Source organism: Zea mays, chromosome 9, assembly GCF_902167145.1.
Source record: "Zea mays cultivar B73 chromosome 9, Zm-B73-REFERENCE-NAM-5.0, whole genome shotgun sequence".
Classification (NCBI taxonomy): domain Eukaryota; kingdom Viridiplantae; phylum Streptophyta; class Magnoliopsida; order Poales; family Poaceae; genus Zea; species Zea mays.
This window is the reverse complement of record NC_050104.1, coordinates 66,907,193-66,915,053: the sequence shown is the minus strand read 5'-3', so window position 1 is coordinate 66,915,053 and position 7,861 is coordinate 66,907,193. Positions and strand designations below refer to the sequence as shown.

General features: G+C 39.2%; 1 long non-coding RNA gene across 1 annotated transcript; it reads left to right on the top strand.

The window, feature by feature from the left end:
• The first annotated feature begins 568 nt into the window (after positions 1 to 568).
• Positions 569 to 2,856, top strand: LOC103638503 (uncharacterized). The gene is made up of 3 exons (XR_558842.4): positions 569 to 803; positions 2,071 to 2,175; positions 2,252 to 2,856. It is a non-coding gene; the product is annotated as an uncharacterized lncRNA (long non-coding RNA).
• Positions 2,857 to 7,861: the final 5,005 nt, after the last annotated feature.

Sequence of the window (7,861 nt, the reverse complement as noted above, 5' to 3'; positions counted from 1 at the left end):
GAACCTCAACCTTGCTTACTTCTGAAGCTAAAAACTGAATGGAATAGGGAACATGTGAATGACTGAACCCATAACTTTGGAAAGCCATTTGTATAAAAAATGTGGGAAATTGTCGGTTAAAAAATCAAACAAATTTAAAAAACTTAAAATATTTTGACTCTCAAATAAAGTTGGAATAATTCAGAACGAACATTGTTTGCTGCCTCACGAGTTAGAATCCAGGAAATCTTCTTTGAACATATCACTTTACTTCACTACTATATTAAAGTACGATATCACCATGTGTTATGTGTTATGTGATGGATGAAAATTGTAAATACAGATATGTACTAATAACTTGAAAATTAAAAATAGAACCAGTGCATCAAAACATCGCTTGGCTTGTGTTATATGACGGATAGATATTATATACTAATAATTCGATATTAAAAAATATAATTGTGCCAGTCTAAGAAGACGTCCTAGAAATGACACCGTTCTCAAGCCGAACCGATACTGACCCACATTAAATCGTGTTGGTTTGAACCACGACACTACTAATACAAGTCAAAGCTGCCAGCACGCCGTTGGTGCCAAATAAGAAACTAGCCCTCTACATCACGTCCAGTCACAACCACATGGGTCCCACGCCCACCACCGTCTAATAAAAAGAATCAATCTGCTCCCAGGCAGCACCTCTCTAAACCTCTCGCTACCTTCCCCGTCCCTACTGGCGGCAGCCTAGGGCTTTCCCTAAGCTTCTCCATCCCAAGATCAAGATGCCTCCGGGAAAGAAGGGGTCACGATGCATACTAAATCCCCAGGTAATTTTGAACGATGCACTCTTTTCTCTTAGGATCTATACACTGATTTTATTTAGGGTTGTGGAAATCTGTCCCGAGTGGCAAGATTGAAGCGAGCAGTTTCTATTTGACATGAGAAACGGTGGAAGAATTTGGTGATTGCGTGCATTGTCAGGTGTCGACCCAACACCAGACTCCCCCCAACCCCGATCATCTACCTTCCATAGACCCCAATGGCGACCACCACTGCTTCCATTTTTCAGCTGTGGGGAATTGTTTGGATGTTTCACCATCGATAGTATCAGTAGTGATAATTATTGAATTACACTAATTGTGTTTTATAGCTATATTGGTCGCGGAGTGGTGCAACACCTACAATGCTATATCTGAGTTGAGATGTTGCATTTGCTTCCTTGATTTGTTACACAACATAAATGTTCTTAGCACCCATTTTATCTTTGTATATGGCTTAATGCCTCCGTCTAGACTCATCAGCTCTCTGTTTTGTGCATTCAATTCTTATTCTTTGATTACCTTGATATGGCGAATATGGAAAAATATTCTTAAGTTTATTTACGGAGAGCATTATTAGCAAACTAAAAATAGGGGTTTAATTGCAGTGAGCTGTTCTGTACCATGGTTTTCCTAATAACTTATCTAGTGCCAAATAAAGTTCTTGCATTACATTTATTTGCTTCTTTTATAATAGCAAGTGATCAATATTTATCATTTATGAAAACTTTTCATCAATATACAGAAGCCACTCCTACTGACTACGCATATATACTCTTAATTGTACATGTTGTACTTATTTACATATATATTGTCTCTATTGCTCTATCTTACAGACTTACTTTTTATACAAATCAATTTTGTCTAGAACAAACTTAATCATGAGAAAGTACAATTTCCACAGTGCACGGGATTTCAGTCATACATTGCAAAATCTTATGTAGTGGTAAGAAACTATTCATGTGATGTCTAGTGAACTTTGCCTATATGCATACTTTATTATTGTTTGAATGAGCAGTACTACCAAGGTAGATAGTTTAACATCTCTAATATTTTTAAGTTTTTTTACTGTAAATTCGAAGATAGAGTTTTGAACTCTATAGGTTCAAACTACATTTAAAATTGAAATGGTGATCATTAGTTAGCATCTCGAAAATACCACATGATATTTATTTAGTCCTTTACTTGTCATATAAGCTCTTCCAATTCATTCTAACCAACCTGTAACCTACGTTTGGTTCTACTTGCTCACTAAATACATTTGATATCTTTTTAGCGACAAGAAAAATATAAAGATACCCAACCAAGTGCAATAAATCTTTTCAAGGAGATGTATTGCGGCAAGAAGAAATGATTTAGTAAAATTGTTCAGAAAGCTATTGTAAGTATCTATTTACCTTTTTGCGTTCACTTTCCAACTTATGTTACACTATGCTGAGTTTTAATCTTAATGCTAGGATGATATGGAAGCAATGGTGGCAGCATCAGTTGAAGTTAGACAACTTGTGATGTCTTCTACCCAAGTTGTTTCTCATGTCTTGCCGAGCTCAAGTAAATTCCTTCACAATGTTGGCCTTCAGCCTGCCTCCAAGACAAGCTCTATTTCAGCAAAGGTGCACGAGCTTCAATCTCAATTGGAGACCAAGAGACAAGAAAAAGATGGACTTAGGCAAGAAATGGAATCCTTAAAGGCTACATCACAAGAATTTATGACCACTATTGCTAATCAAACAATTGAGATCGAGAATTTAAAGAAGTCGCTAGCAGAAAATAATAGCCTTCTTCGTCAGATACTAAGCACCAATCGAGGCATGTCTCCTCCTTAAGATTGTTGCTATAGTCGACCATGCCAATGTTACATCCAACAACACTGGACTACTTTTTTATTAGTTGTCTATTTAGTCTGATCATATTGATACTATAGTAGCTGTGTGCAGCTTGTGGCGGTTGAACATGTCCTACTTTTGCATTTAAGTTATAGAAAAGTTGTGTGTGTTCATGTTGTTTGATGAAATTGTATGCACGGTTTGGATTGAATTCAATTATATACTGATTTTATTAATTGATGATGGATTAAAAATGTCATAAACAGTTGCCAGGACGTCTGATTTATGACAAAAATATCCGTCTCAATTTGTTTGACACGTCAGCAACCATGACCTGCCACCTCATCCCTTTTGTGACGAAATTAATCGTCATAATTTTTTTCGCCACGTCAGCTGCCAAGTCATCCTATTTCTAACGACGAACATATGCGTCACTAAAAGGACACGTGGCACTAGTCCAATGCAACAATCTACGACATTTTTTGACCACGTTTATGACGATCTAGAGTGTCATAGATTTTATGACGAATATATTTTCGTCATTACTTTTGTGACGCTTTTTTTGCAGTTCGTCACAAAACTCTGTTTACTACGCACCTTCTATGACAATGGCATTTTCGTCATGGTGTCGTCACGACAATAAAGACTATGACAAAAAAACAACTATCTGTGACATAATGAGAATGTCATAGAAGGTCACATATGTTGTAGTGATATCAAGGGCATGGATGTAATTTTACACAGGCTGCGACTTGTGCCTATAAATAGATGAACAATAACACCGTACTGTTCACGCTGACTTGTATTCACTCGCACGTCACTCTTGGACTCATACCTTCTATCAAGCCGAAGGTACAAATGTAATTCATTGTTATTAATGTTTGTACATGATGAGATAATGAGAATATAAATAATCTGACAATTCAAGATAATTGCTCATATTATTTTCCATGTTTCATATGCTTCTCTACTTTCATTATTATATGCTGAGATGATGAAGGTATGTCCTTCATAACCTTTGTCTGAAGATCATTATATCCTTAGGGGGATAATGCTTCGAAGGACAAAGGTCTTTAACCATTAATATTTTGTGTTGCCTTGTTCTTAACACATAGCATTTGAGAACAAGTCCCCAACACTATCATCAATTGTTTTAGTGTCCATCTCTACTATACTAGAACTCTTAGCTCAACCTCTCATTCAACATATACAACTAATCAAATTAATCATCCCACTTACCGAAATGCTTATCAAGTGCCTTTTGTCTGCCATGCTTCTCCTCTAAAGCTTGTTGAATTTATTTGGTTCCAATATTAGGATTCTTCTTCAACAGTGGTAAAGTCTCTCAGCCACCCAAGCCTAAGAAACCATTATGCCTAGAACTCTACTAGTTGATGCATGGTTATGTTTGTTTCCATTGATTTGATCCTGCATTAAAAAAACATAATGATTAATGGCATGCCACAAATTGAAACCTTGCATGATTTAATGTCAACAATACTTAATGTAAATGGTTAGTGATTGTACCCTGACACTATTATCTGCTCGAGTCCAAGTTCTAACTACCCAACCACATCCTTTTGCCTTACAAAAACCCTTAAATCTTGGTTTATCAATTTTTTAGTACCAAGTTCAAATTCATTACAATAGCATGTTGTTTTATTGCTAGTCTAAAATCTTCCATGCATGGATACACAACTCCAACTTCCACATTAGGGTTATCTCTATCCTAGTCCATTTCAGGTTCCTCATGAGCTTTGTCATTAACATTAATAAAAGCATCTCTCAAGTCTTTTTTAATGTTTGCTAGAGACACATGAATAGTTGTAGGTGCCTTAGTGTCTCTTTCTTGCTCTACCAACTCATCTACATCTTTAAACCCCATTGCCTCATACAATTTGGCCTCCTCAACCAGTACATGTGCTTCACCATCAGGATCCTCATCAATAATCATCAGTCTATCTCAATCAACACTAGGAAGAGGTATCTCAGCTAAAGCACCCTTAACTGGTGAGCTATAATTTTTCCCACTATAAGGAAAATGGACCCTGCCCCATTTGGCTTAGTGATTTTGGTGTTTGATGAACAACATAACCAATGAACTAATGTTTTCTAAGAGTTTGTGTTTTGTAGTTCATAGGATGCGAAATGGATTGGATATAGGCTCTAAGGATGCAACACCTCAAATGAAGACATAAAAGACTCCTAGAAGTCTTTCAAATACTCAGCACAAGTCCAAGACACAATACCAAAAGTGCCCAAGAAAAGAAGGTAAAAGATTCAAGAAGTCGGATGTGAGAAGGCACACCGGTGGTGCACTGGTGGCTTACCAGACGGTTCGGTGGTGCACCAGACCGTGTGTGCAGAGAGCTCTGCAATCGACTCTTGGGCAGCTGGCGCATTGAACCGTGGTCCAACGGCTATATGATGTTGTTGGCACCGGACCGTCTATAGTGCCGATAGGTGCAATAACAAGCTAACGTGGAAGCTCAGACCAAATGGTCCGGTCCACACGCAGACATAAAATCTATAGCTTTTATGCAAGGGCTAGAATTGAGTAGGGGCACTATAAATACCCCCTAGCTAGCATTTGAAGGTGTGGGAGCCCAAGAAACATACCAAGTAAAGTTATACACATCTCCAAGTGCTCAAACACCCAAGTGCTTAATAGGACCACTCGGTGATTAGCATAGGTGCTTTGTGAAGTGCTTAGGTTAGTTAGACCACTTATGTGCTTGCTCTAGGTTGTTCCTAGTTAGTTGAGTGAGTTTAGAAAAACCCACAAAACTTCTTGGCTCTAGCACGAGCCATGTATAGTGACGCCAAAACTTCTCGGTCGCAAGAGAGGCCAACAAGGGTGTATAGTGACGTCAACAGGGTTACGTGCAAGATGGCAATAACTCTATTAATCTGCCCTCTCACGGGCACTGTGCGGGGGTATTTATAGGTACCTGAGCGCCCAGCGCCTTGTGTTAAGGACGCATGTGCCCTCAGCTACCTAGGTTATCCCTAGAATATTCCCATAAAGCAGGGTTACAGACCGTAATTACAGGAATGCCTTTACAAATTAGGCCCGTAACACACAGCGGCCACGCAGGGCCCGTTAAAGTGGGCTGGAGCACACGTGGGCCTCCGAGCTGGACGAGGCCGCACGGTGGGATGACCTCGTCGCAGGCCTTCGTCTGATGCCGTATCAAGCGAAGGGTGTCCCTGCCCGTTTTGTCTCCGTCGGACCAGCGACTGCAGCGAAGGCCTCGAGCGAAGGGTGGCGTCTTTGCCTTCGCCCCAACAGGGCACAAACGAGGATTAGTCGGGATCTTGTGCGATTTTGGATACCTTGGTAAAAATGTCATCGTCAATCACGAGAGTTTGCATCTCTACCCTGGCTCTTTAGCTTCTGCATTTACTTTAAGTATTTAAGTTTCAATCTCTCTATTCCTAGCTTAGTATATATAGGATTGGAACTTATGTTGCAAAACTCATTTTGCTGTAGAGATAGCAACACTTAGACAAAACCTAGCTTACACATTTTAGTTTACTTATTTGCATAGTATTTGTTTTACGGAATTATTTGTGGCCTAGATTACCGAAGTTTTTATAAGTCCTAATTCACCCCCCGTCTCTTAGGCATCTATGTTCCTTTCACCCACCACCTACACCTTTTGTTGTAGCACTAGTCACTCTAGAAGTGGTCTTTGACCCTACTAAGTTGAAGCACATCTAATAACCAGCTTTGTCTACAAATTGAACAACTAGCTTTGCCACCCTAATGGCCCACCTAGACCAAATCATCTTCTCAAATTGCTCATTTGTCCTTAGCTTCCATTTAGCATCACTGTCAACAACTACTACATCACCCCACACATAATCTAACTAGTTCCCTAGATCGTCAAAGTGGCCATATCATCAAGGAATTGGTCAAGAAAACATACACTCATACCATCAATCCATAAGTCATAAACATTAACTAGAACTTTGAGGGGACCATAATCCAAATTTGTGGTAAAACTACCATAGTAACTAATCTAAACGTGGTACCAAGATCTATCTTAGGAAACCATACACAAATAGGGATGGCACTTTTAACCCACAAACCCGAAACCCAACGGGTACCTGATCTGATGGGGTATGGGTGTAGATTTTTGACCCACGGGTGCAACCCGCACCCGACCCAAAGTCTTACGGGTGTGGGTGCGGGTTCCATTTCTACTCATGGGTGACCCACACCTGACCCTAAATTTAGTTTGTTCTTTATTTTGTGCAAAAATGATTAAGATACAACAATGATTATTTTGAACAAGTAACTTGACTAATGATTCTTGAATGTTTTGTTGTTGCTCAATATGAGAAGACTTTAAATCTATAGACATAACTTTACTTATTGTTGAATTATTGTTTAAAAGTGTACACTGAGTAAAAACCCGCGGGTGTCCGAAACCCACCTGAAACCTGATGGGTTCGGTTGCGGGTTTGAAATTGCACCTGAGGGTGTGTCATTGGCAGGTTCAGTTAGACTTCACGGGTGTGATCGCAGACGGATTTGTGCTCCACCCAACCCAAACCTAACCCACTGCCATCCCTATGCACAAATATATTGAAGTTAGGTTTAAATCACTCCACTGTATCACCATTTTCTACCTAAATCACAGAACAATGGCTTGCCAAGGGGGCAAACAAATGAATCTTACAAATACATTCTGCCAAAACCAGTGCAATGTGCTCAGATCTGCTGTGATTTTGACCTAGGAAACACAAAAACCCCAAATCAAATATCGGCCAAATCAACAAAACCCTAGAAGCTACAAAGGTTAACCTCATTCATAAGCGAAGCTAGATGAAGGGGAAATCTGACATCTCTATCTGCCACTAAGACTGTCGCGCCGAGACAGGTTGCGTTGTGGTGCCGCCGCACCGGCCACTTGCCTTTTGGTGGTTGAGGTACTCACGCTAGTAGAGTGCTTGATGAAATATCAATGCATGAAAAGAGAAGTTTTGGTAAGGTTACCTAATTCTTAGTGGAGGTTAGTCACACATGTAATATTCAACTTTGGAAAATAAAGGGAGGAATAAGATTTTATGTGTAATGTCTCCTCACCCATGAGATCTAATAGGAAACATATTTAAAATGAATAATTCTTTAATAAAATGTGCATCATGTTGGAGTTTCATTGTTTGTGCATTTGATAAAAATAATAATAACAACAAGGATGCATTAATAATGAGAATTAGGGATTAAACCTA